Genomic DNA, 25,429 nt, shown 5'->3' on the forward strand with positions numbered 1-25,429 from the left:
CCCCTTCTAGTTTGCGCCTATTGATGGACATGATGACAGATGACGTCAGGCGGGAGTATCTGTGGACTATGATGCTTGCAGATGACATTGTCTAAGGCAGCAGTCCCCAACCTTTTTTGCGCTACAGACCGGTTTATGCCCGACAATATTTTCACGGACCAGCCTTTAAGGTGTCGCGGATAAATACAACAAAATAAAACTAGTACCGGTACCGAAAAAAGAAGATTTATTCATAACACACGTGAAAAGACCCAGGAAAACCGAGTTAACGATAAAAACGCTGAAAACCGATAAAAACCCTGAAAACTATACATTTCACACCTGATCCTCAACTCTCGCAGCCCGGTACCAAACGACTCATGGACCGGTACCGGCCCGGGGGTTGGGGACCGCTGGTCTAAGGAGCTTGGAAAGAAGACTACGATGACCTGGATGAAGGGGAACCTTCACAGACATTTTGCAGATGACATTGTTACCTGTAGTGAGAGGAGGGAGCAGGTGGAAGAGAGGTGGAGGTGAAAGAAGAATGAAAGTTAGAAGCAAGACAAAACACATGTGAGAGAGGTGACAGGGAGACAGGTGTAACACTGAAGGCAGGCAAGTTTATATACATGGCCAATGCAATGACAGAGAGTGCAGGCAGCGTGGGGTTGGTGGAGACACCTGTCAGCGGTGATTTGTGACAGAAAGGGAAGGTGACAAGATGTACTTAACACATTGCTTCAGGCAGACCAACTGTGGTGACCTCTAAAGGGAGCAGGTGAAAGAGGAAGAAGTAGACACTGTCCCAGAATTATGGGAACACCTAAATCACACAACATATTTTTGCAAGCTATTATATAGAGCTTTCTTATTGAACTTATGCAAAGGTTTCATGTCTGAGGCAGCTGGATTGGTCGACTTTCCGAGTGCAGTCCATGTATGGACTGCATGTATAGTCCAACATATGAAAAAAGGGGTAAACTTCTGACTTGACCTTCCCATTTTCCAGAATACACACGGCTTAGGAAAGCGCTCGCTTAATGGAATTTACTGAACATACTGTTTTATAATGCCAAGGTGTATCTCATTGGGTGATTTTAGCTTGTACTCTATGGTCAGCGCAGTTTAATTTTTAATATATATCGAGTGGCACTTAAAAGCTCTCCATTTATACACCTAGCATACATTAAATTTAACTTGGTGTTGAAAATCAGACTCACTCCATTTTTCCTCGACTCCATTTGCTCTCTTCTCGCTTGTTAATTCTCCCAGCCTGTATAGACCAAGACCATTAAAATGCCAACGGAAAGCCAGAGAAGAAGCTGCGTAGGTTGTACCAACCAGTGCCAGAACTAGCCAAGTGCTTGCTAGCTAATTAAGTTCATCCCTGAGCCCCTGAAAGACCCAGTCAGGTGTAATTAAAACTGAGCCTGTGACAGCCATGGCATTTGTCAGAGCCAACCAGCAGTTCAAATACCCATACCGACTGAAATGTCAAGCAGATAGCAGTGGCTCATCTCCTCCTCGACACCCCCTCCCCCTCTCACCCACACCCACACACACACAAAGTTATTGCCTCTGTTATAAATGTTTGCCGATAACCTTTAGGATTCCCTGAACAGCAAAAACTACAAATTCTCCCTCATTATTCAGCCAGGAAGCCCCATATTTATTGATGTACAGATCCACTTGACACATGATGGTGCTTTGTACTTTACAGTGCTCCCTCTCCCTGATAATCTCAGAGGCAAGAAACAACTGCTAATTGGCTCCGATCACGCATCTCTACATGTCTCTTTGGAAATTGATGGCAACTTTGATCTTTAGTATCATAACTGTTATGCTGTAGGAAGTTGCCCCTGTCACATCAGATGCAGCTGCATGCTTATGGATGCTGTGGATAGACTACTAAAGTGCTGAGCCAGCTGTTATGATGCTTAAATGATTTAATCAAGGCAATAGTGCATCAGCTGCTAGTTCCTTTATAGAGGACAAAATCACTTTGTGTATCAGGATATTCTTAAAAACGACTCTAGGACAGCTCTCCATCTTTTTTTATGTCATAACATAAGATGAAGCATGCTGAACCAGCTGACTGCTCTATGAAACACAGTGGTGCTTTGTGCTAATGTTTATCATGGTCACAGGTTTATGCATGCTAACATATGAAGGCTGCTGGTTTGCACCTATGTTCAAATGCTAGCATCTCCCATCTCTGACATGACTGCTTTTGCACATGATTCCTTAAAATCTAAACAAAAACTTGACAAAACTAATATTTAGAACACCAGTTTATTCAGATTCACATGTGGCAGCTACTGGGTGGTTTTTACAGGCTGAACAGCAGCGGGAATCAAGATCTGCACATTTATTATCTGTGAGAGTAACACATGGCACGATCACAGGGAACCAAACTCTCCAGACCCTAAGAACAAAAGTTTTCCAGCTTTTTTTTTTTTTTTTTTTTACACATATTTTTAGGCTGTTTACTCAGATAGGTCATACTAAGTCAAAGCCAAATTTATTTAAACAGCACATTTAAAACAACGACTGTTAAACAAGGTGCTATACATTTAAGATAACCTTAAGAGATAAAAACATAGGAAGACATGATAAAAATTTAAGAAAAAGAAGCATAAAATGAGAAGATTTGAGTAAGAAATAAGACAAAACAAGTAGTACAAACTCATTCTGAGCCAAAAGCCAAAAATGGGTTTTCAGATGGGTTTTGCAAGTGTCTAATGTTGGGGAGGTCCTGATGTGAAGGGGCAGTTTGTTCCACAATTTAGGACCAGTCACAGCAAAGGCCTGCTCTCCTCTGTGCTTTAATCTGGACCTCGGGCCAGTGAGGAGCATTTGATCCTCAGTCCTTAGTGATCTTGCAGGAGTGTACCAATTTAAGGATCAGGTATGAGGGAGCTAACCTGTGCAACGCCTCTGTCATGATACAGCTAACCATCACTCAATCACATGGTAGCAACTCAGGGTCAAGACAACTGTGTGAAGTTCAAGCCAAACATCAGAATGAGAAAGTCTGTCTCCCGCTGACTCCCCTGACTCCCAACCAGTTGCGGCAGAGACCCCTATCTGAGCCTGGTTTTGCCAAAGTTTTCTTCCTGTTAAAAGTGAGTTTTTTCTTCACACTGTCGCAAACTGCTTGCTCTTTGGGGGTCCTTTGACTGTTGGGGTTTCCTCTGTATTATTGTAGAGTCTTTACTTTACAATATAAAGTGCCTTGAGGTGACTGTTGTTGTGATTTGGTACCATATAAATTGAACTGAACTGAAGTGAATTGAAAGGTGATTTGAGTGGCTTTGACTTTGGCATGATTGTTGGTTCCAGATGGACTAAACTGAGTATTTCAGAAATTGACAGTCTACTGGGATTATCCCAAACAGGGATCATCAGGTTTACAGAGAGTCCCAAAAAAGTGAAAATGCTTTGTTGGTGCCACAGGTCAGAGGAGAATGACCAGACTGATTCAAGGTGATAGGAAGGCACCCGTTCATTACCACCCACTCTTCATACCTTGGTAATGGTATGGAGAGGAGCAGCCAAAAAGTACGGCAGAATCACATCACATTTTATGATGACAGTCCAGAAATCCAAAGAAAGAAAGAAATCTTGTCCCTGGATGGGAAACCGGTTGATTTGCCTCTTTGAAATACATCATATTACACTGGTTGTGGATCTGAGTACAGCTTCTATGTTTAGCCATCCTAGCTTTTTACTTTAAAAAATCAGCATCAATATAAAAAATAAATAAACAAATAAAAATCCTGGTGCTCATTTGTGACCGTGAAATAAAATTATCTGGGCAATGGGGGAACAACAAACTAACCACCATCCATCAAGTCATGCCACTGCTAAACAGGCTAATAAAATGTTATAGTTTTATTAATAGAATTTTTTAAAAAAATCGAATTATCTGTTGTGTTACTGTGTCAGCCTTTGCTTCATCACAGCTTTGCATATTCAAACTCTCTGCTGGATATGTTTGCGTGTCATTACTGGCAGAGATCTTTTATTGCTTCTTAGAAACATTTGGGCTCTCTCTCCCTGTGTTCCTACACCCCCAGTTTTATGTGTCATTTGTTGTCTCATTTTCACCCCAGCCAAAAGCATTTGGAGACCTATTAAGCAAAAACCTGTGAATATTTCAGAGCATAATTAGAGCTCTAATTACAATTCATTATTCATAAAACGGGTGAACCAAACTGCAGTACATACTGTCGAAGTCTCAGATATGTACTATTTGGAAGTGCAATTAGAACGTGTATAATACTCCCTAAAACATATTGTAATACTCTTTACTGTGGAAAGATATGTGTTACTGTGTTATTCATAGACACACATTGCAGATTTCAAGAGCTATTTAATGCCCCAGTTGGTGGAAACATAACCTCACTTCAACAATCCGCTACCACGGCTGAAATCATACATGTAAACAAAAATGTAACAATGGTTCAAACTACTTTTAATTCACCCGCTCACCTATTTCTGTATTCAGTCAGTCATGCTGCACTTGGATCAAAGAAGCATGACACAAATTCACATTTGCTGCTAACTCAGGCCCACATACGCACTTCCCATCACAAGTCATATACTAACATTCAATGAAACCTCAATTTGGGATCTACCAATAGTTTTTTCTTTTTCATTTTTTTCAGTCTTCCCCTCCATTACCATTACCTGGTAGGTCACTTGTCCTGTGTTTTTTTTTTCTCCTGCCTCCAAGGTGGAAAAGATTGACATGTGTGGTCAACCATGCAAACTCTATGCTGTACACAAATGTAACACAATTGTAACCTTTGTACATTCATTGTCTCTGTGAATCCCATTAACATTCCTTTAAAGTTCCTCTTCCCCTTATTCATGAGCCCCGGGTCAGAGTCCGTATCCAATAGAAATTACTATTATAATTCTCAGTCTGTGATTGCCTCACTCAGGTTTAGAATTAATAAATAACGTCGTCAGTCAGTGCGCAGGATGTGTTTCCAATTTATTACACAATGTAAACACTTATCCCCCCCACCGCCTTTCATGTTATTTAGGTGTCAGCATCACAAGAAAGTAGAGGGTCTTTTTATTAGTTATAGTGAGCTCATCAATTACCATTTCATATTCATATGTAAGACACTATGTAGTCCTGTCATGAAGGAATTTCATAATTTCACTTGTCTTCACATTTATTTAATTGGCTCCTGGTGTGCCTCCTAATGAAATTGCATGTAGAGTGAGACTATAACTCATATTTCTGTATTTCTGCCATTGTAGGGTTTTTTCTCCTGAGTGCATTCTGAGTAGAGGGACACCTGCTCTGTGAGTAATGAGAATCTTGCCAGGAGGCCTTGTGGGTCAGAGCTCAGCTCTTCACTGCTTCCAGGCTTTCCCACAGGCGAAGCTGGGAATGATCCACAAGTCATTACTCATTGACTTGATCTTTGCACACGCGCAAAGTATAAGCACTGCTTCTTTTTTAACACACTGTGTAAGTCAGCTTGCTTATAGGTGTACCAACTAGCTAATCATACATGTTTCCAGCTCCCAAAATGACAGATGCAAACAAAGAACAGTTCATTTTATTTTGATTAGAAATAAGCTCCATCTTCAGGAAATGCCATTATTGCCCAACATTACCTGCTGCCTTTCCAAATCTGCTAATGATAGCTTTTTGTTTTCTGATGTAGAAACAGTAATAGCCCCATCTCGTCTGATGCTTTGTTTGGAGACGGCCTGGGAAAATTCCACACACCGAAGCTGAAAGTGCCTTTTCCCAATTAACCACTTAAATCAGCTCTGCAGCTGAAAACCTCCTCTCTGTTTTAGTCATTAATTTGCGCACCTCTCTCCTCTATTATGACGTGCATTAACAGTTCATTCATCATTTTAACGTCTTCGAAGTATAATTTGTAGCTACACATGAAAAGGCAGATTTCATCTCCTAAAGATTGGCCTGCGTTGCCTTTGAAGTAAGCTGATCAAGGTGTGACGCTGTCCGGAGGACGCTGGTGGCTGGTGAGGATTTAGTGAATGCCCACAAAAAAACAAAGATGTAGCTGACTGCACAGCAGAGCCTTTTTCACAGTGACTGACCTTGAAGCTCGACTGGACCATTATATTTTATTACTGTAGATTTCAGATGTCTGTGCAAGCTTTATGATTCATTGCTACTGATTTCATAGTGCTTTGCAGACCATTTGACAGTGCTGAGTTTTAAAAAAGAAGACAACAAAGGTGGCGTCATAGCGAAAGCGCAATAATGGCCTTTGTTGTAAAGTTAAATTTAACTTGAGCAAGTCAGCTAAGCAACATCATCACCTTGCAATGACACAAATGGGTCAGAATCTTATAAAATAGAAAAAACTACATCCCTCCTTTGTCCTGGCTTTAATTTCTTTCTGTTAATAGGAAAAAGTTACAGTTTTATGTGCCATATCCCTTGGACATATCCCTTGGATCCATTTAAGAGAAGGTCAGGTTTAAAGCAAATTTGAGAAGACACATCAGAGGGTGCTGCTGGAATAGTGCTGTTAGTTTTGATATCAACCTCTGCAGCTTCACTAATAGTGCAGAATCATAAAGTAGAGCAGCAGAATCCTCACTGGGAGAAATATACACTGCAATACGTATTTGTGTTCTCAATAGCAGATGGGCTATACATCACTGTCACCCCGATCCTGCTTTTTTGAATTTCCTATTTGCATGGCACACGGTGAGAATGTGCTCCGTGAATGCCACCGATAACTGCAGTATGCAAAGACAACGATGGCTGCATGAGCCAGATGTGAATCTGCTAGCAAAAGAAGTTATGCATTATGCAATTTGTCTTTACCACGACTGAAAATTTGTTGCAACCCAGGCAGAAATCACATATTGAAGCTTCGTTTACATTTACATTTCAGTTTAAAGGTACAATGTGTAAAATCTCGCCAGTAGATGTCAGTGTATTGCAGACTCTAGTCAGCTGAGTTCTGTTTTGTAGTCTAGCAGTCTTTTCCTTAGCTGTCAAAATGCTGGGTGTCTGGGTTTATTTACTCAATAAGAGCCTATAAAACCTGTGTAAGGAGTCAAATACAGGTTGTCAATGAGGCTCACTTGTGTCCCATGCCAGAGATAATGAGGTGATTGTTGAGAATATCCTAAACTTTTCTGTTGGTAAGCACTGCTGTTTTTGCCACTGTTAGCTGTTGCTGTCGCAAGTGACACACTAATCAGTGTATATTTATAGCATAGAATGATTTTTTCTAGTAAATAAATTCAAAAAATGACAGACTGCACCTTTAATGAAATAATAGCAAGTAATGTTAGCTTTGCCTTTAGATATATTAATTAAATATAGGCTACATATACTGTAGCTAATGTTAGGAGGTGAATTCCATCATCGGAGTGCCCAGTGCTTTTATCTACGTTCCACACAATCATACTAAAACCAACGAAAGTTGAAAGCATGTAAAATGTTTTTTTGCACATCATGTGCCTTAGCCTGGTAGCTGGTATGAGTAACAGGGATGTGATACCTTTGAAAGGTGAAGCAGCTACACTGAATTATGGAATACTGTGGGTCTGAATATTGTTGACAACTTCTGAGTTAATGTTTCTAATCAAGTCAACATATATTTGTATTCTAGTCATCTGAAGATAAGAAAAGGCATGCATTTGAGTTTAGGCATTATACTGTTCAAGTACACTGTGGAAGGGTGTTTAAGTTTAATGTGCTTTTGCAATATGTAAATTTCACTTTTAATCACTGTATTCTCTTGCATCAGTTCTGTTACTTCTTGAATAATCCTCTAACATACCCTTGAGCTTAAAACTCCTCAGGTGTGCCCTCTGCTCTTTAGGGAACTTGGGGGATATAAGTGCACCGAGAACAAAGGGATCTCATAAAGAATGTAAAGTTATGAGCATCCACCACTCTAGTGCATTGTAATCAATTAAAATTGCTTCAGGCTGAGAGTATTAGTTGCATTTTAAGGAGATTGGTGTACATAGACATTACAGCGTAGGGCGTTTTCATTATCTTAAGTGCACATTGTTTTGTTTAGACCAGCAGAAAAAGCAGGAAATGAGTATTATGGGCAAGTCTGAGCATCTGAATAGATAAGTCAGACCTTGGTCCTGCATCTTTGTGAGGTAAATTAGGCTATTAGTTACAGCCCAAACTACCAGCAAAGATAACTGCCTGTGGTCCCTGTATTATGTATACGCCTAATATTGAGGTACTGTGTACATTTCATTACCACTGCTCTGTTCAGTTTGATATTGAATTCATTCCTCCTTCTATTGCACAGTGACTTTGCCCTTGATTTCCATCCCTACCAATATGAACATAACTGATGTATTCGTCTTTTAAGATGCAATTTTTAAACAACACAGAAACTGTATTAGACAGCAGAGTCAGCACATGACAATATTTACTGTTCGTGTCCTTGTAAATACAGTCGCAAGAGTGTGCTGTGTCACTCTCCCTTGCTTGGCTGCAGATACATTGGCAGGAGAGTGACATGATCTTGCTACAACAGACAGAAATAATGTTAGAATGAGCAATCTAAAAACAACAGGAGTGTTTAATGTGGTCTAGAGGTCCACAAGAGGATCAGAAAATTAGGCACGTTTTTGCTGTCGCCTCACAGGAAGAAGATTCTGAGTCTCAACCTCCTTTAGTTGGGAGTTTGCATGTTCTCCATGTGCCTTCATGGATTTCCCTCTAACAGTGCAAAGACATTCTTATTATTTGAATTAGTGACTCTAAACCGGTCATAGGTGTGGATGTGACAGTGTGTAGTTGTTTGTTTCTCTGTATTACCCCTGTAATGGACTGCCAACCTGTCCAGGACGTACACCACCTCTTGCCCTCTGATAAGCATTACTTGTGATGGGTAGATTAATTAAAATTTGATGTGACATTTAAACTCAGTTATTAATATCCTCATTAAGTATTGAAAACTATACTGATAGTAAATAAACCTGAAAGTACACAATAAAAAAAGAAGAAAATGTAGCTGTTTTTGATAAATGTGTTACCATTTGTTCAAGATTTTTCCTGCTGTGCTATTATGATAAAAACAACAACCCTTCTTTTGTGAAATATATGAATATATGAAATATAATCTTTATGGGTTTCTGATGATATTTTAAGGTTAACTACCATCCAGTACTCTACCCTGAAATCTGAGCACCTTCAGGAGTATGAAACTTTTTTTTTTTGCCTAGCACTGTTCAACGCTGATGTAACAAAGACAAAAAGACAAATGGGAGTGTAGGGCGCAGACTGGCTTTGTTCTCGATTCGACATCCCAGTTAATAAAACCAGAATACTATATTGTACTAATAGATATGAATATTAGCCATTTTCAATATCCTCTTTCACTCTATCACATAGTCCTCTGTCCTTTACAAATGCACATGCTCACCTCATATTACTATAAAAAGAACTTGTAAGCATATTGTAAATTAGATTCCCTTCAATAGTGGGAGCTCAGTAGGTTGGCTAATATTTCTTTTGATGATCACAAACACGAAAGGATCTCATAGTCATTCATGTGGGGCTATAGTGTGTGACTAAGGCATTACAATAATTTTTACCAATGATCCAAAGAGCTCTTTGATTTTCCAGAATGTGAATATCCTGATTTTTCACTCTGTTATCTTCTTTTTGCACATGAAAATGTTTCAATAAAGGCTTTGGTCAGATAAAACTGGAAAATAAGAGACATAAAGCAAAACCAGCTGTACGATCAATCAAAAGATAATCAAAAGAATGTAAGTGCATATATAACATACCATTCATTCAAAGCTAGTGGACCTTTTTCACACGTCATATGCGCCATAATAGGAGTTTAATGGGCCATAATGGTAAAAGCATAAAAATCCATCAAAAACATATAAGCAGTATAACAGTTTTGGGTGCTCTCATAATAGACCATTTTAAGTTTTCATGAATTCATTGTAAAGTAGATTAGAGTTTTGTTTTGTATTTTTCCATTTATTCTTTCCTTGCATTGTGTTGCATAGCTTTTGTGCACACAAAAACATTTGTTCTTGGAGATGCATAAAATGCCTCCTTTGAATTCCAAGCTTTATGACTTCCAAGACTTATATGTCACTGTACAACACATTTGCAGAATAACTACGGTAGAGAGTAATAATAGCACTCAGGCTAAATCCTGCAATTGTGTGTATACTCTCCATTTTCAAAATATGATAAATGCTTCTTATACACTAAAAAAAGTAAATTGGGTGGTTGTTACATTTACAAAAGTCTAACTTGTCATTTGAACAAAATAATGTCATGTTTCTATGGTGAACGCAATTAAATCATGTTGGATGTGCATGAAATTCAAAAACTTAATTTGTTCTTGTTCAGATGACATGATACAATCTAGGAAGAGTGGTTAGTTGCCTGGACTCACGAAATTCACAAGATGACACGAGATGTAAAACCCTGGGGTTATAAGAGGCAGACAACCATACACACACCACATGTATGTATTACTATTTATTATGGTTTAACTTGTCAAGGACAAAAACATAAAGAAAATTCTGCATCAGGCATAGCTTTCCTACTTTTGTTGAGTCTGTATTGACAGCTCAATGTCATGGTGGTTCGTGCTGTTGCCTCACAGCAAGAAGGTTCTGGGTTCAAATCCACAATCTGACCAAGTTTGCAATGGGTTCTCTCTGCGTACTCTGGTTTCCTCCACAGTCAAAAGTTATGCCGTTATTAGGGTAAGGGTAATTGGTGATTCTAAATTACCCAAAGGTGTTAAAGTGCAAATGGTTGTTTGTCTCTATGTGATAGTCTGGCTACCTGTCCAGGCTGTACCCTGCCCCTCTTACCCTATCACTTCCGCAGCCCAGATAAAGATAAGAGGATGGGTGGATTGGAATTTGCTCTAAATCCGTCGATTTTTTTTGTTGAACATTATGTAATATGAACACAACGTGCACTACAGACATACGTTACATTTGTTCATTCAACAAGATTATCACTGGTGTAACAAACAAATATTTTACTGACTTTTGATGTGCCAAAGTGTTTAAACAATATAACATGACTTTAAATAAATTTAATTAGACTAACTTGGTACAAACAAGTTGTTTGAATAAAAGTCAAATTAGTGGAATGTTAATGTTAATATTATGTTAAACTTACAAACATATATCGTGTTGAAACAACACAATCAAGATGGATTAATATAACATGATTTGTTTAGATGGAATATAAGTGGCAAGATTTACTGAGTGTCAAAGTTACTGAGACTAGAACACAGAAAAAGTAAGTAGATTTTATCCTAACCTAATTTTTATTTTTATTTTTAGCATGTAACCCTTTTAAAAATATGCCTCTGTTCACGTTTCATTCCGGAAATTCAGTAACCAACATATAAACATCATCTTTGCAAAGATTTATGTTTCTAAAATGAAACAGTGAAAATTACAGCCCTGTCAATACATGAATATACAGACGTTGTACAAAAATGTCCAATTTTGGCACACATTGGACACCATGCCAGTTGAATTTTTTAGGTATTAAAGAGCATAAATTAATGAAATTTATTTACAGGCCTGAAAATGCTTTTTTAAAAATATATTTTTGAAGAATTAACCACACATTTACATGGCAATGGCCCGTTTCTCCCGTGCTCATGGGTTTAATTGACCACTGGCCCTTTAAACTCTGAAGGGCTGTAACTTTGGTTTCTTTTGCTTAATCTGCATGATTGACACCGCTTTTTAGTTGTTTGAGCCAATAGGATCACAGTAACAATGCCACGTTCATGGCACTTCAACCAATCAGACGTTGCAAGTCCAAAACCCACGTGGGCCCAAATTTATTGAATGTGACGTCTGTCCAGTCACGTGTCTGTAGGGGAGTCTAAAATTGAGGTTGTTGACGGAAAATGGCTCTGATGCAGCTAGTTAGGCGTGGTAACTGCGGATAATCACGTGGCTACCGGCGAAAATAACAGAGGAAATCTGCCGGTAAGCCCATTTCTGTCTTAGCGTGTTTGCGCCGCAATGTGTTTTTGTGGTCTTCTTTTGCGGCTCAGTCAGTGAATTCTGGTCAGAGCGTGGTGAAACTTGGTGTTTGCAGTCAGTAATAGCTCTGGAAGATAACTGGCCTTTCTTTAGCCGGTTACATGAAGTTTGAAGAATTTCCTGTTCGGTTTTGTTTGTTTAGGGACTTGTACGCATTTATGTAACTGCTCGTTTAATCATGGCTCGTTTTCGTTGTGTTTGGTGGTTGTAGAAATGGTTTATATTTATATGATTCAGAGGTTACTGTGGATACCACACATGTCAGGACTTTCTCACCCCGTGTTATAACAGATTAAAGTGATCTCCTCCTTTTTGCCCCCGGTACCAGGGGCGTGGGGCTTAAGTGGTTAACAGATGACCCCTTTTAATTACCCATCTCTCTTTGCTCAGCATGGACGCAAAGCATGGCTCATTTCTATTCTCTCCCATCTTAATCTATGGTGACCACAACACAATGTGGTAAATGTACTGGTTCTTATGTACACTTTTCCATTCTAATTGAGCACTCAAAGTACTTCGCACTTCATCCAAAATCTTGCATACTTTCATACAAGCACTTTGTTAACTAATATTCACATATTATTATCTTAGATGACAGGCTTTCTTCTGGCAACCCTTCCAAACAGGCCATACTTGTATTTTTGTCTAATTGTACTGTTATTATACATTGAACATGCTAACCGAGGCTTGTAGAGTCTGAGATGAGGCTCTTGGGTTTTTTGCAGTTGCTCTGAGCGTTGCATGATCTGACCTTGGGATGAATTTACTGGCACATTGTCTCTTGGGAAAATTGGAAACTGTCTTGAATGTTTTCCACTTGTGAATAATCCTTCTCACTGTGGAATAACAGGCTTCAAATCATTTTAAAATGGCATTATAATCCCTCCCAGACTGATGGACAGCAACTATTGTGACATTTCCTCTTGTGCCATTGCGCTAACACACATGTGAATGCTTATTTTTATATCCTGATTTAAAACTTCAGAGTTTAATCCTTATCTTACCAACTAGATTCTGATTTTTTTGTCATATCTCAGTTTTGTTTTTCTATATTTCCAATTCCCTATGACTTTGCCAGTAAGTTTATTCATAATAAGCCACCATAGCCTGGTAAAAACCACCCATAGGAGGGATTTTTGCTAGTAACTGAGAATATTTTGAGAAGAAATACATTTTACTATTATTATTATTATTATTATTATTATTATTATTATTTTATTTGTTAACTTCAGGAAATTATTCTTGGGATTCCCAGGGAAACCTGATTGTTAAATGTGTCAGTAGAATGAAGGTTATAGAGACCTATGCTTTATTTTTACTTTGACATCCCCCCATTCTGTGTCATTCAGCTTCAAAGAATGGGACCCTGGTCCAAGTCTTTCTTTTCCATGCAACCCATTTTCTTCATGTTTCATGAATTTTGTGTAGTTTTACAGTTGTTTTGTTAGCAGAAAAGCAAACAAAATCAAACATACAGCTTTGCCAAGGCCTGAGTCTTTGCCTCAGCTGCTGCAGAGGAATAAAACCTCATGATGCAAGTAATATCAGAAATGGTAAGGTCATTGCATGAATGCATAGTGTAGTATGGTGGCTTGTGCAGGAATGTCTCTCTTATCTGGGTTTAATTCTAGTTTCAAGAAGCATGGTTGAACTCCAAGGTCTTGTTAGCTGTTATCCCTTAAAGGGCTCTTATATGATGGTGTCTATACAAAATAACATTTTCATCAGTTCAGATGGGCTTTTGGGGAGGGGGCTCTTGCACAGACAGGAGCTAAAAGCTTTTAGGCAGAGGTTGAGGAGAGGTATTTGATTTTTTTTTATCATTAAAAACCTAAATGTGTTTGGGCAGACCATCATAGTAAAATTATGACGCTGTAAATGAGCTATATGGGCACTTTGAAGATGGCTCACCTGCATTATAGTCATCAGTGAGCTAGAATGTACATTTTGCTTAAGAGCTTCCCTGGCAGTGTGAGACCTGTGCAGTGTAGCAATTTAGTGTGGTTACCTGAACCCAAGTATGCTGGTTATAAAATTCATCCTGCTTTTGACCATGTTCAGAGTGTGACATGAAAAGAAACTAATCATTTGTGGAAGAAGCCTATTACAACCCCTACAGTTACATCGTGAAAGCACCTGTTAGTGACTGCAGTAACTAACATGAACAATGGAGGTTTTACACAGAGCTAAAAAAAAAAAAAAAAAAAAGTAGAAAGGAGGTCTGGAGGGATGGATGGTAACCATTACCTGTCTACCACAGACTTGAATAGGTCAGCATATTAACGGCAATATTTCTGCCCGTGTTACGGCAAAATGCCCGTGTAACAAAATCCGCTGGCTCTGATTGGCTGAGCCCAGAATGCCTACAATGCCCACAATGCCTTCCGAATCATGTGACAACCACCTTGGCTTTCGTACTTGCGCTTTGCTGTTCCACTTGAACGTACTGTTGTTGCAGCAGTGTTGCCAACTTAGCGACTTTGTCGCTATATTTAGCGAGTTTTCAGACCCCCAAGCGACTTTTTTTCTAAAAAAAAAAGTCGCTAAAAAAGACGTGAAAGCGCATATCACTTTTACTCTCAACAAGCTGCGGGTGCTGTAGCGCAGTCAGTTCTTCTTTTACTCTTTTACTCTTATGCTGTTCATCAAATCACAAGGTTTAAAACTATTTATAAACACACACACACAAAGTAACTCCACCAGAGTGCCTATTTCGGGTCACTTTTGCCGGTCCAAGCCCGGATTAAGGAGCAGGGTTGGAATTGTGACATTAAAAAAAACAATAATTGTTAAAAGAAATTTAATTTGTAGTTCTAAATAAACTCTAAATGCATTTAGGAGGTTTTTTACTCACTTTATGTCTCTTCCACGATGTTATTTCTCTCTCCAACAACGGAGGTTACAATTATATTAGCATGACCAATTATGCAAATTAGGTGATGACGTCATTTAGCGACTTCTAGCGACTTTTAGGACAGCCAATAGCGATTTTCCTTACTGAGGAGCAGTTGCAGTTAGCAATTAGCCTATAGCTTATCGTTCACTCAAAAGGCGCCATGGGTGCTTCGACTTACGAAAATATTCGACTTAGGAAGGACCCTCGGGAACAAATTAATTTCGTAAGTCGGGGTTCTACTGTATATGTATAGATAGATTTTTTTTCTTCTCATGTATTTATTTTTTAAGAAACACAATGCTCCAGAAAATGAAAGATGTTTAAGTAGCTAGAAATGGTGCCGTCATATGCTAATGTTGCTACATGTGCTAATGAAAGTGCAGTGAATAAAACAACAGCGTGAGAGCTGGTCTGCTTCACAGCATCCACAGCTGATTACTGTCTTCTGTGTAAGGTGTTAACTAGTGTATGAAAACTGCTGAAAACTTAATGAATAACAACACAATTCCTGTTAACTGTTAAATGTTTTGTTTGATGCTTGACACCCTATATTTACACTATGGTGCTGCATTGGTCTATGCTTTATTGAGTTCATAGTATGATGAAAATGTAATGCATTTGGGCTCATGCACAAATACTAAGGATACCATGGCTTACATTTCACCCTGTCAAAAGAAAATTGTCTGTTTTTCTGTGGTGACTGTTTAGCCAGTAATACATCTACAGTATGTCAAACACATCCCATTACCAAAGGTGAAAAAATATGCTATTTTACAATGACACGTTTTGGGCTTTGCCTGAACAAATGTATTGTCTGTTTTAGATATGAGATAAAACAGGTCTATGAGACATCTATTAGGAGCAAGTTCGGTGCTTTTCTGGTAGGAGAGGAGCTAGCGGTAGCTGCTGACGCGTCTGTCAGAAATCAAAATCAACACTCAGAGCTAAATGAGGGGAAAAAACTTGCAAATTAAACTCACCTGTCAATCCACATCTGTTTGATCCTGTCTCACTGTCAGTCTGTATCAAGACTCCTCACTACAACATCATTTGAAGAATATAAAAAGAGGGTATGTGTTCAGCCGTGTTACTCTGCCTTCAGTGCGTGTCTGTGTCAGCAACATTTTCGAAAATGGATACAACTGAATTTAAAATTGCCTCAAAGTTGTTTTGGGCTCTATGAGAGTTTAATATAGATTTTATATACGATCTTTATTACCATCTAAGGCACTCCTGACCTGAGCTTGCCACCTTCCATTTCCTCCTAACTGAGATGTGTCTGCCTCGCCTTATTTGCTCCCTTTGGCAAGTCGTTTGATTAACAGAACAATAGTTTTTAGCAGCACGGTTTTCAAAAACGATATAACCCTCCGTATAGTGCACGAAATAAATATTTCATGCCCTCTCCCTTCAGGGTACAGTCACACTTTAGCTCATTATATACTTACAATGATAGTCGACACATACTTCCAACACCCAGACACCCCAGTTTTTGGCGATAAAGTCATCCACATCTTACGTAGGAAGATTCCTTTTTCACAGTCTTTGATGGAAGGCCATGAAATATTAATTTCACAACAGCTGTCTGCTCGCCCTTATTTGACGGGGCCTGTCAGCCTTCTAATAATCTTCCTGGGTTTGGTCTCATTTGTGTGTCCCCATCGAGATGCCTGTAATCTCCTTCATTATTAATCTCACAGAGCAGAAATGTCATGCCGGCAGCTCCGGTGCACACTCGCCATCATTTAATCCTTGTTTACCAGACTTCCTTTTTCACCCCACTGAAGCCCACCCGCTGCTGCCACACCAGCGTGCTCGCCCCTAAAGAACAGTCTTTTCATTCTGTCACGAAAGCAGAGAATTTGCATTGAGATCTATAGTCTTTTTCCTGCCACACACCCTTCTTATCATGCCTCTAATGGATCACAACAGCCTCCATTGTGCCTTGCATCTGTACATGCTAGTGTGTGTGGTGACTGTTTGAATGAAGATACCTTCAGAGCCCCTTGAGGATTTTCTAAGCTGATTTTTACCCCTTGTTGCATGTCCTACTTCCTGCTCAATCATCTCGTTTCCAGATCCCCAGACTCCTGCAGCTTTAATGTGGCATCATAGGGTGTGTACCTGGCCAGGGCCCACAGTTGGAATGAAAACAGTTTGTCTGGTTTTTGTGTGATTTATCTGGGTATTGTATAAAAACTGTGCCATAAAGAGACCGATGGAGACATAAAATGTGAACAGGCTGTTAGTTTTGATCTAAAAATGGATAATTCTATAGAATTTCCTTGATTCTTTGATTCCAATGTTAATAATACAGTTTTTCCTAGATGTCAGACATGTTTAAAATTGTATCAATCATTTAGCAGCGGTATAAATGACTGAAAAGTCTTGCCTATTTTGAGTAACCGCAGTCGGATTAGATGGTACTGTAGCTGCAGGAGAATCATGCAAATCAAAGTGTACTGCAGACTAATAATTTAAAATTAATATAAAGCAACTTTATATCAACGGCCACAAGCCAACTGTGCTCCTAGTGCCAGTCCCAAGTCCAGATAAATGGGAAGGGTTGCCTCAGAGAAGGCATCCAGTGTAAACTTTTGGCCAAATCTGTCACGATCCTGGGTCTTATGACCCAGTGTTTTGAGTTTTAGTTCTTTTGATGTTTATAGTGTTTGTTTAAGCTTATTAGGTTTCTTATGTTCATTTGCTTATTAGCTCCCCCTTGTGTTTTCAACCCCTGTGAAGTCTCCCTTGCCCTTCGTGTGTTTCATGTCTGTGTGTCTTATGTTGTCATGTCTGCCTCTCATGTTTCCTGTTTTATTTTGAAGAGATCTTGTGTTCCTGTGTTCATCGTGTTTAGTTTTACTCTTCCACAGTGACATCGTTATGTTCATGTGTGTCAGCTGTCCCCCATGTGTTCCCACTTCTCTCATTAGCCTCCTGTGTGTATTTAGTCTGTGCGTTCTCATTCAGTCTTTGTTGGATTGTCTGTGTTGTTCCCAAGACAAGTCCTGCGTTCAGGTTTTCATATAATATATATATATATATATATATATATATATATATATATATGCGCTCATCTTCATTGCCATGTTTAGTTTTGTTTGTTTTTCTGCCAGGGTTTTTCATAGTTCGTGCTTCCTTTCTAGTTTACCCAGTTTAGGTTATTGCTTAGTTTGCCTTGTTTTTGCCCTTTTATTTTGTACTGTTCTGTCTGCCTTAATAAACAGCTCATCAGTTAAGTTTGAGTTTTAGAATGTCTGCACCTGGGTCCACTCTTCACACTTTGCCTCGGCAAACTGTGACAAAATCAAACATTCAGATCATAAAGAATGGTCTTCCTATTGATTGGTGCTGTTGGCCAACAGGGTGCTGTTGTACTGTTGGCTAAAGGCAAAGCAATAGGAGCAGGGGAAGGTTAGGAGGCAGCGAGAGAGAAGAAAGGCAGGAGTCTGGAGATGTGAGTAGGGACTCCAAATGTAGGGGCTTTGACTGGTAAAAGGGGAGATGGAGAGAAGGAAGGTCAATACATGTGCCGAGGAAGGATAGTGGCTACATGGGTCAAAGGATGTTAAATCTGCCAGGCAGGAGGGAAAGGGAAGACCACAGAGGAGGTTCATGGGAGTACTTGCAGAGGGTTGGTGTGACAGAAGATGCTAAGAATAAGGTGAGATGGAGGCAGATGATCTGCTCTGGAAACTGATAAAGTGAGCAGCTGAAAGACAAAGAAGATAAAGCAAAGTGATAAATTGCATTTAACATGAAAGGTAAAAGCCTTGAGTCTCATCTCACAGCGGCTGAAACTGTAATATTAAATCACAATAATCCCTTTAAGGGCAGAAACTTAAATGGTTTTAACTCATTTATTTTCTCATTTTTTGTTATTGCTTAACACCTGGAAATCATTAGCTTATACTGACCATAGTTACACTGTTCACTCATTTGTCAAATTTAGCTGAAGATATTATTGCCCCAAACTGCCCATCAGCATCCACTTACAGGCTAGCTAGAGCTGCCTGTAACTGTATGTTTTGCCTCAATTAGGGACACAGGTGGTGGTGACACTGAAGCCAGATTTAGAATTAAGACAGCAAGGATGACTGGGGGTCCTAGAGGGGGTGAAATTTGAGGTTGAGCATGTCTATGAGAGTACATATGTGTACCAGAGAGGCCTTGGCAGTTCAGTGGGACTGTATATTAGCACTTGCCAGCTGTTCCTTCTTATATGCCAAATCCTCCTCTGTTTGCTGACAGGCTCATTGGCAGCTGCATGCGGGATGGGGAAAGGCACCTGTCTGAATTGTACAGGGGGTCTCAGCAGCGCCAAACAACCTTACAGCAGATGGAAAATGCTGGAGCAAGTGGCCTGTGTGTATGAAAGCTTTTATTTTGAAATTGATCCTGCCCACAAAGTACTGGCACATGCCTCGTGGATCTGTAAAAACAAAATTGGCACAGTTGGTCAAAGTGATTGTGGACTTAAGGACTGATCTTTACAGCCATGCATCTGTTTTTACACACATTTTATAGACTTTATAAATTCCACTGTTAGCCATGACACATATTCACAAATTTCTCCCAGATTGCTTTGTTTTAATGGTATGCCACAGCACTGTTGTTGCTCCCTTAGCTAAAAAGTGGGATGCATCAAGTCTGCTTGTTTTACCCTGTATTCATAAAATATTGCAATACAAGTAGAAAATGACATGTCAAAAGAAACAAGTTAGGTGACAGTCAATGGGTCCATACTATTCTGGGTCATATTTAAAGCAAACAAAGACAATACAACTATTAGTGGCTCAATTCTCCCTCTGCTACCACCTTTCACTCTCCTCTGGTCTGGCGTCTTAATAAATTCACCATATCATCTCTTCACCAGGATATGTGTTTGATTTTTCCCTGATAGGTGGCTGCAGGATTCTGAAAAGCTCTGAGGAGTTCTACCACTTTTAAGTCAATCTTTGCATAATGCTTGGTTTAATAATAGAAGCAAAACTGAAAACAAATCAACAATGGAAACCATTTTAGCATTCATACTTATTTAATTCAGGAAGGGTTTCTTTTCTGATTGGCAGTGTCTTTTAATTTGGTATAGCGTTGTAAATTTATTGAAATGAGTGTACCAACTTTACAATTACTTTAAACACTTAACAATTTAATGGAATGTTTTTCAAGCACAGCTTTAATTCATACAGCATGCCAATTATTACTACTGCTTGTCAAGACTGGAATCCTCTGCATTGGATTTATTCATTATTTTGTTAATTGGGCTACTATTTAATCAAGCGTTACGTCATCTGCAAAATACAGGGGAGGAGTTGTTGAGGCACTGCCTGCTGTCAAGACTCTAAGTAATGACGTGATGAATCCTGCTTGCGGGTCCAAACTACTCTGCTTTTATTAAGGCTGTTGTGTTTTTAACATGTTTTAATGCTTTGTATCTTGTTCTATTTAATCTGAACAAGCCCCTCAAAAAGGCAGTGATCACTGTCGGCCTCTCTCGGTTTTTATAACCATTTTAAAGCTCAGTTTTTAAAACCTTACAATGTAACTACAGCCAACCCATGCAGCAATTAATGAATGACTAACCTCGTATGTATGGTGGATGGATTATCTCAGTTTTTCTCCTGACTGAAGTTTGGTCCGTTTACAGCCTCCTGCCAGGCGATAGCATTTGTCCCTAACTATCGGGAACCCTCATGTTAACTTTTATCGAGTAGAAAAAGGTTAGCGTTCATTAGAGGTGGGAATCACCATACATCCCACGATACGATATTATCACAATACTTAACGCACGATACGATATTATTGCAATTTTTTAAAAATATTTTGCGATATTCAGATTCTGTACATAAAGGTAAACTTTATCAATATTCATTTTATCTAATATCAAAGTCTCACACTCAGTCTTTCTCTCATTTCAGTCAGTTTTATTGTTGACAAACTGAACGGTTTGTATTACAGTCTAGTCCAACTTAACTGAATGCAACCATCTGATACAATTATAGCTATTCTGAACTATGCAATTTATGAACACTATGCAGCCCATTCAGCAACTGAAGAATTTGAAAGTAAATTAAAACAAAATATAATTTCACATTAAATAAAAAAGTTTTAAACTTAATTAAAATAAAACATGTCTTAAATTAAAATAAGTAAACTGTAATGTTTATTGCTGCCAAAAAAAAAAAGTTAAACACATTTGGACAGTGAAGGAATGTCAGGATTCTTGCTCAGAAAAAGGATCAACGTTCCAGTCCACAAAAACTTTCTTTGTAACAAAATATCGATTTCTGCTGTCCCTGTATCGATACATTGTTAGCAAACAAAATATCACAATACTACCCAGTATCGATTTTTTCCCCCACCCCTAGCGTTCATCCTCCAGCTTCACTGTGTTTTTGTTATGCTAACTATAGCTTTGTAGCTAGCCACCACGCAGCACATCATTATATACCAGCTAGTCCTTCAGTAACACTGCTGTTTAGTTTCCTGTGTTCGTTTATGTCGGAAGTGACAGTGTACGTTTTTAAATTTTTCAGCAATACCTCAGTCAGACCACGCTATACCATGTTTGGGTTGAAACTAGTGAGCTAACTTTAACTCCATTAAATTTAATAAATTCTGTTTTCGTGGCTGCCTGCATGTTAAACTTAATTGTTACACCTGGTAAAGCAGCCACACTGACCATTTTATTAAAGATATATAGAAACATTTTCATTTTCACTTGAAATACTAACATGAAAAAAATATATTGGTCTAGCTAAAGTTAATGCTTGTAGAGAACAGTTCATGATGAAGTAGAATCTGTCATAATGAAAATAGCAGGGAATATTAATGTCATTAATGGGTTTTCTAACATATAATTGGAATTTAAGTAAGTCTACTTTGTTATCATTTACAGGATAGATATGACATGAAGGGATTAGCTATGCATTCTGATTTCAATACTGCTTGGAAACAAGCCTACGGGTTGCAGCTCCAGAATAAATTAAGTGAGTATCCAGTTAGCCATCACAATATAACTTATTAAAAAAACCATTATCCCATTAGTAAGTCTGTACTCAGTTTGTTGACGATGATAGAGGAATATTAAAGCACTCATTAATAGATCTGCCACCTTCTGCCAGAGCCTTTACAAAAGGAATAAACAGAAGAGTAAAGAACAGCTCCATGTAATGAATGTATTGAAACTGTCTGGAATAATGAACCTTTTGATGTGGGGGTAAACTATCATTATTTGTCAGCTATGGACTTCAGACACAGGCACCAGCTGGAGATATCATCATTTCATTCAACCTGTCTATTCATATTCAGGAGACCCAGGAGGCAAAAAGAGCAGGGAACACATGTGCAACGTAGAATATGCAGGAGCGCCATTGTCTAAGAAGCAAATCTTTTCAAATTACTGCAATGTCAGGATGTAATGAGAAAGATAGGCAGTGCAATAAAGCTTGGACAATAAACAAGTCACATCTGACATCCTAGTAGGTCTGCTTGAGTAAATATGGTAATATGACAGCTTTGATAATCCAAGGCTCACAGAACAACAAACTCTCACTGCTTTGATATCTGTGTGCATTTGAAGAGCCACACATTAGATAAAATGAGCAGTGCAGAGCAGCGTGATGCATATACGCTGAGTGGCAATCATTTGAAAGGTATAACTGGTGATTCTGCAGTGAGCATAACAGAAAGTCCACATCTCTTCATCCTTGAAGGTTAGAAATGTGCACCTAATAAAAATAAATGACCAGGCCGATTTCAGGTTAAGTGTCAGTTGATTTCGTCGATACAACTAATAAGAGAGTCACAGCTCATAATAGGGCAGAATGGACCCATGATATGTAGTACTCCTCATTTCTATATATTTTGCTAGGAAAATGGGAGATAGCTCCAGCAGTTTGTGTATGTTTGCACATTTCAATATTAAACGCAGCAACAGAGTTCAAGTAGTCTTTCAGAATAGTTTTCTAGGCCTACTGAAGGTTATTCAGCAGATTATTAGATTCTTGCAGATTAATTGTCAGTAAGTTGACAATAACCATGAGCTGGTGTGATGTACCAGAAAAACTGGGTTTTCAATAACCATTCCCATGTCTGCAGACCAAAGAAATTTTGGAAATGTTATATTTTCAATATGTGATGCATTGTTATATTTCATATGAATGCACATTGTTATCCAGATACTAATGTGACTCTTAGTCCCATGAGGATATCCAGGCACTTGTGTTAAATATTTTTTGTTCCCCTGACTAAACATAATTCAATTATCAGGTAAAGCATGCAGTAATAACATTGTTGTCTGAGAGGTAAACAATATTCCAGATTCAGGGAAATGTAACTTATGATGCACTGTAAGGCTGAAATAATGAATCAAGAGTCATTTCTTCAAGTCTAAACTGCCAGTTATGTTAATGGCGATTACATTACAGCATCCCATAAAATCCTGAATGATTATACTAAAGCTTGGCAACAATTTGTCCACACAGTTGAAATATTTCTATTAGTCAAGTATAAATGAAATCCCTCTAAATGCCTGGCATTACCTGTTCTGAAACCAGAAACAACTGAAGTTCATATGTCCAAGACAGAGCCATCAGCCAACAAGAGTAATGTCTAGAATAAGCATCAAGTTTGATCAAGCTGTGATTAAAAAACAAAACAAAACCAAAAAAAAACAACAGAAGAAAACATGAAGGAAAGGATAACCCTGGGAAGATGAAAGAGAAGTGTCTCTTTGCAAGTACTTTTTATTTAGTGGACTTGGAAAAAAGCAGCTTTTGGGAGTTGCTGAAGACAGAAAATATTGGGCAGCTGTTGCTCTCAGATCAGGGAAACAGACGACTTGCTGCTGAGATGAGCGAGATGAGCTGTGTGATTAGACTGGAGTGGGGCTAGTGGCACAGAGACATAAAATGAGTTACTGTCACAGGAAAACATCTAAAACTTGTTTGTAATTTCTGGATATTCATGTTTGACTGTCCATTATGCACAGTTTACTTTCATTTTCCAGTAATGCTGCTCTACAAAATAGCGGCTTGTCTCATCTGAGTACGGGTTGTTAGTTAATCATTTGTCATTGTGGCTCATTCAAGTTAATTACCTTACTAATCGATTTGAGGCTTTAAACTTATGTTGCCTTTGTGGTATTGTGATTTCATTTGAGTTCAACTCTGGGGAATATACGCTTATCTAAGAGCAATTAGCTTAAAACAATATGATGAAAATTGATTTCCTGTGCCTCTGTAATGCTCATCTAATTAACCCACAATGCAAAGACTGAATATTCAACAATGGCTACACTGCTTTTGATAAAGAAAAACATGTGCCCGGCAGCCTCTAATAAAAATATTTTAATCTCCGCAAAGTACAATAATTATCACATCTAGAGTTAAACTAAGTAAAATCTCAGGCTCTTATTATTTTGCTTAAGACTAAAGAAGAGTAATCTAGTAAATGTGATTTAAATACTTTGAACATGGCAAGGTTTTTTGTGTCAGATAGGCTGGTCTGAGTATTTCAGAAACTCCTGATTTACTGGGATTTTCCCACACAACCATTACAGAGAATAGTCTTAAAAACAGAAAATATCCAGTGAGTGGCAGTTTTCTGGTTAATGCTTAATGGTTCTCGGTGATGCTAGAGGTCAGAAGAGAAGGGCCAGACTGTTTTGAGTTGATATGAAGGTAACAGTAACTCACACTAACACTGCGATATTCAGATTGTAGTGTCAAGATTTTGAATAAACAACATGAAAAGATGGATTTATCCTACATTGCATCAACACGTCTGGTGGTGGTGGTGGTGTAATGGTGTGGAGGATACTTTCTTGGCACACTTTGGAGCCTTTAGTAGAAACAGAGAATTGTTTAAATGCCACAACCTACCTGAGTGTTGTTGGCGATTATGTCTATAACTTTATGAGAACGGTGTGCTCATCTTCTGATGGGTGCTTCCGACAGGTTAACGCACCACATCACAAGCTCATAGCATCTCAAACTGGTTTCTTAATGATAACAATGTAATAAAATGTAATAAAGTGGCCTTTACTGTCACTAGATCTCAGTCCAATGGAACGCATTTGGGATGTGGTGGAACAGGAGATTTGTGTCTGAGAAATCTGCAGCAACTGTGTGACGCTATCATGTCAATATGGACTAAAATGTCCTAGGAATCTTTCCAGCACCTGGCTACCTGACTAGTGAAAAAATAATATGGTGTGCTATTTCATTTTAATTATACCCTTATTTGCTATAAGCATGTATGACTGGTCACCTACTTCACACCTACATCAACTTATTCAGTCATATGGTGCAGTGGCTCCTTTGATCACGCAAACTGACTGATATGGACAATCAAGGAAAGTCTCTGTTTCAAGAAAAGGTTTGACAATTCTTTAAAAAAAAACAAAAACCAACCAAATAACTTTTGATGTTTTAAGTCGCAGTCTATGAAACAGACAATCAGGAGAAGGTTAGTGAGAAACGGGTGTCTTCATGAAGT

At 38.6% G+C, this 25,429-nt stretch overlaps 1 protein-coding gene across 1 annotated transcript in view; it reads left to right on the top strand.

Moving 5' to 3' along the window:
- The first annotated feature begins 11,940 nt into the window (after positions 1-11,940).
- Positions 11,941-25,429, top strand: part of LOC102797300 (uncharacterized) — a 64,953-nt gene continuing 51,464 nt past the window's right edge. The window contains exon 1 of the mRNA XM_087844382.1: positions 11,941-11,970. The gene's annotated coding sequence lies outside the window, so the exon portion shown is untranslated. The remainder of the gene's footprint in view (positions 11,971-25,429) is intronic.

The sequence above is a fragment of the Neolamprologus brichardi genome, chromosome 7, assembly GCF_056152115.1.
Source record: "Neolamprologus brichardi isolate AB-2024 chromosome 7, ASM5615211v1, whole genome shotgun sequence".
In the NCBI taxonomy this organism is placed as follows: Eukaryota; Metazoa; Chordata; class Actinopteri; order Cichliformes; family Cichlidae; genus Neolamprologus; species Neolamprologus brichardi.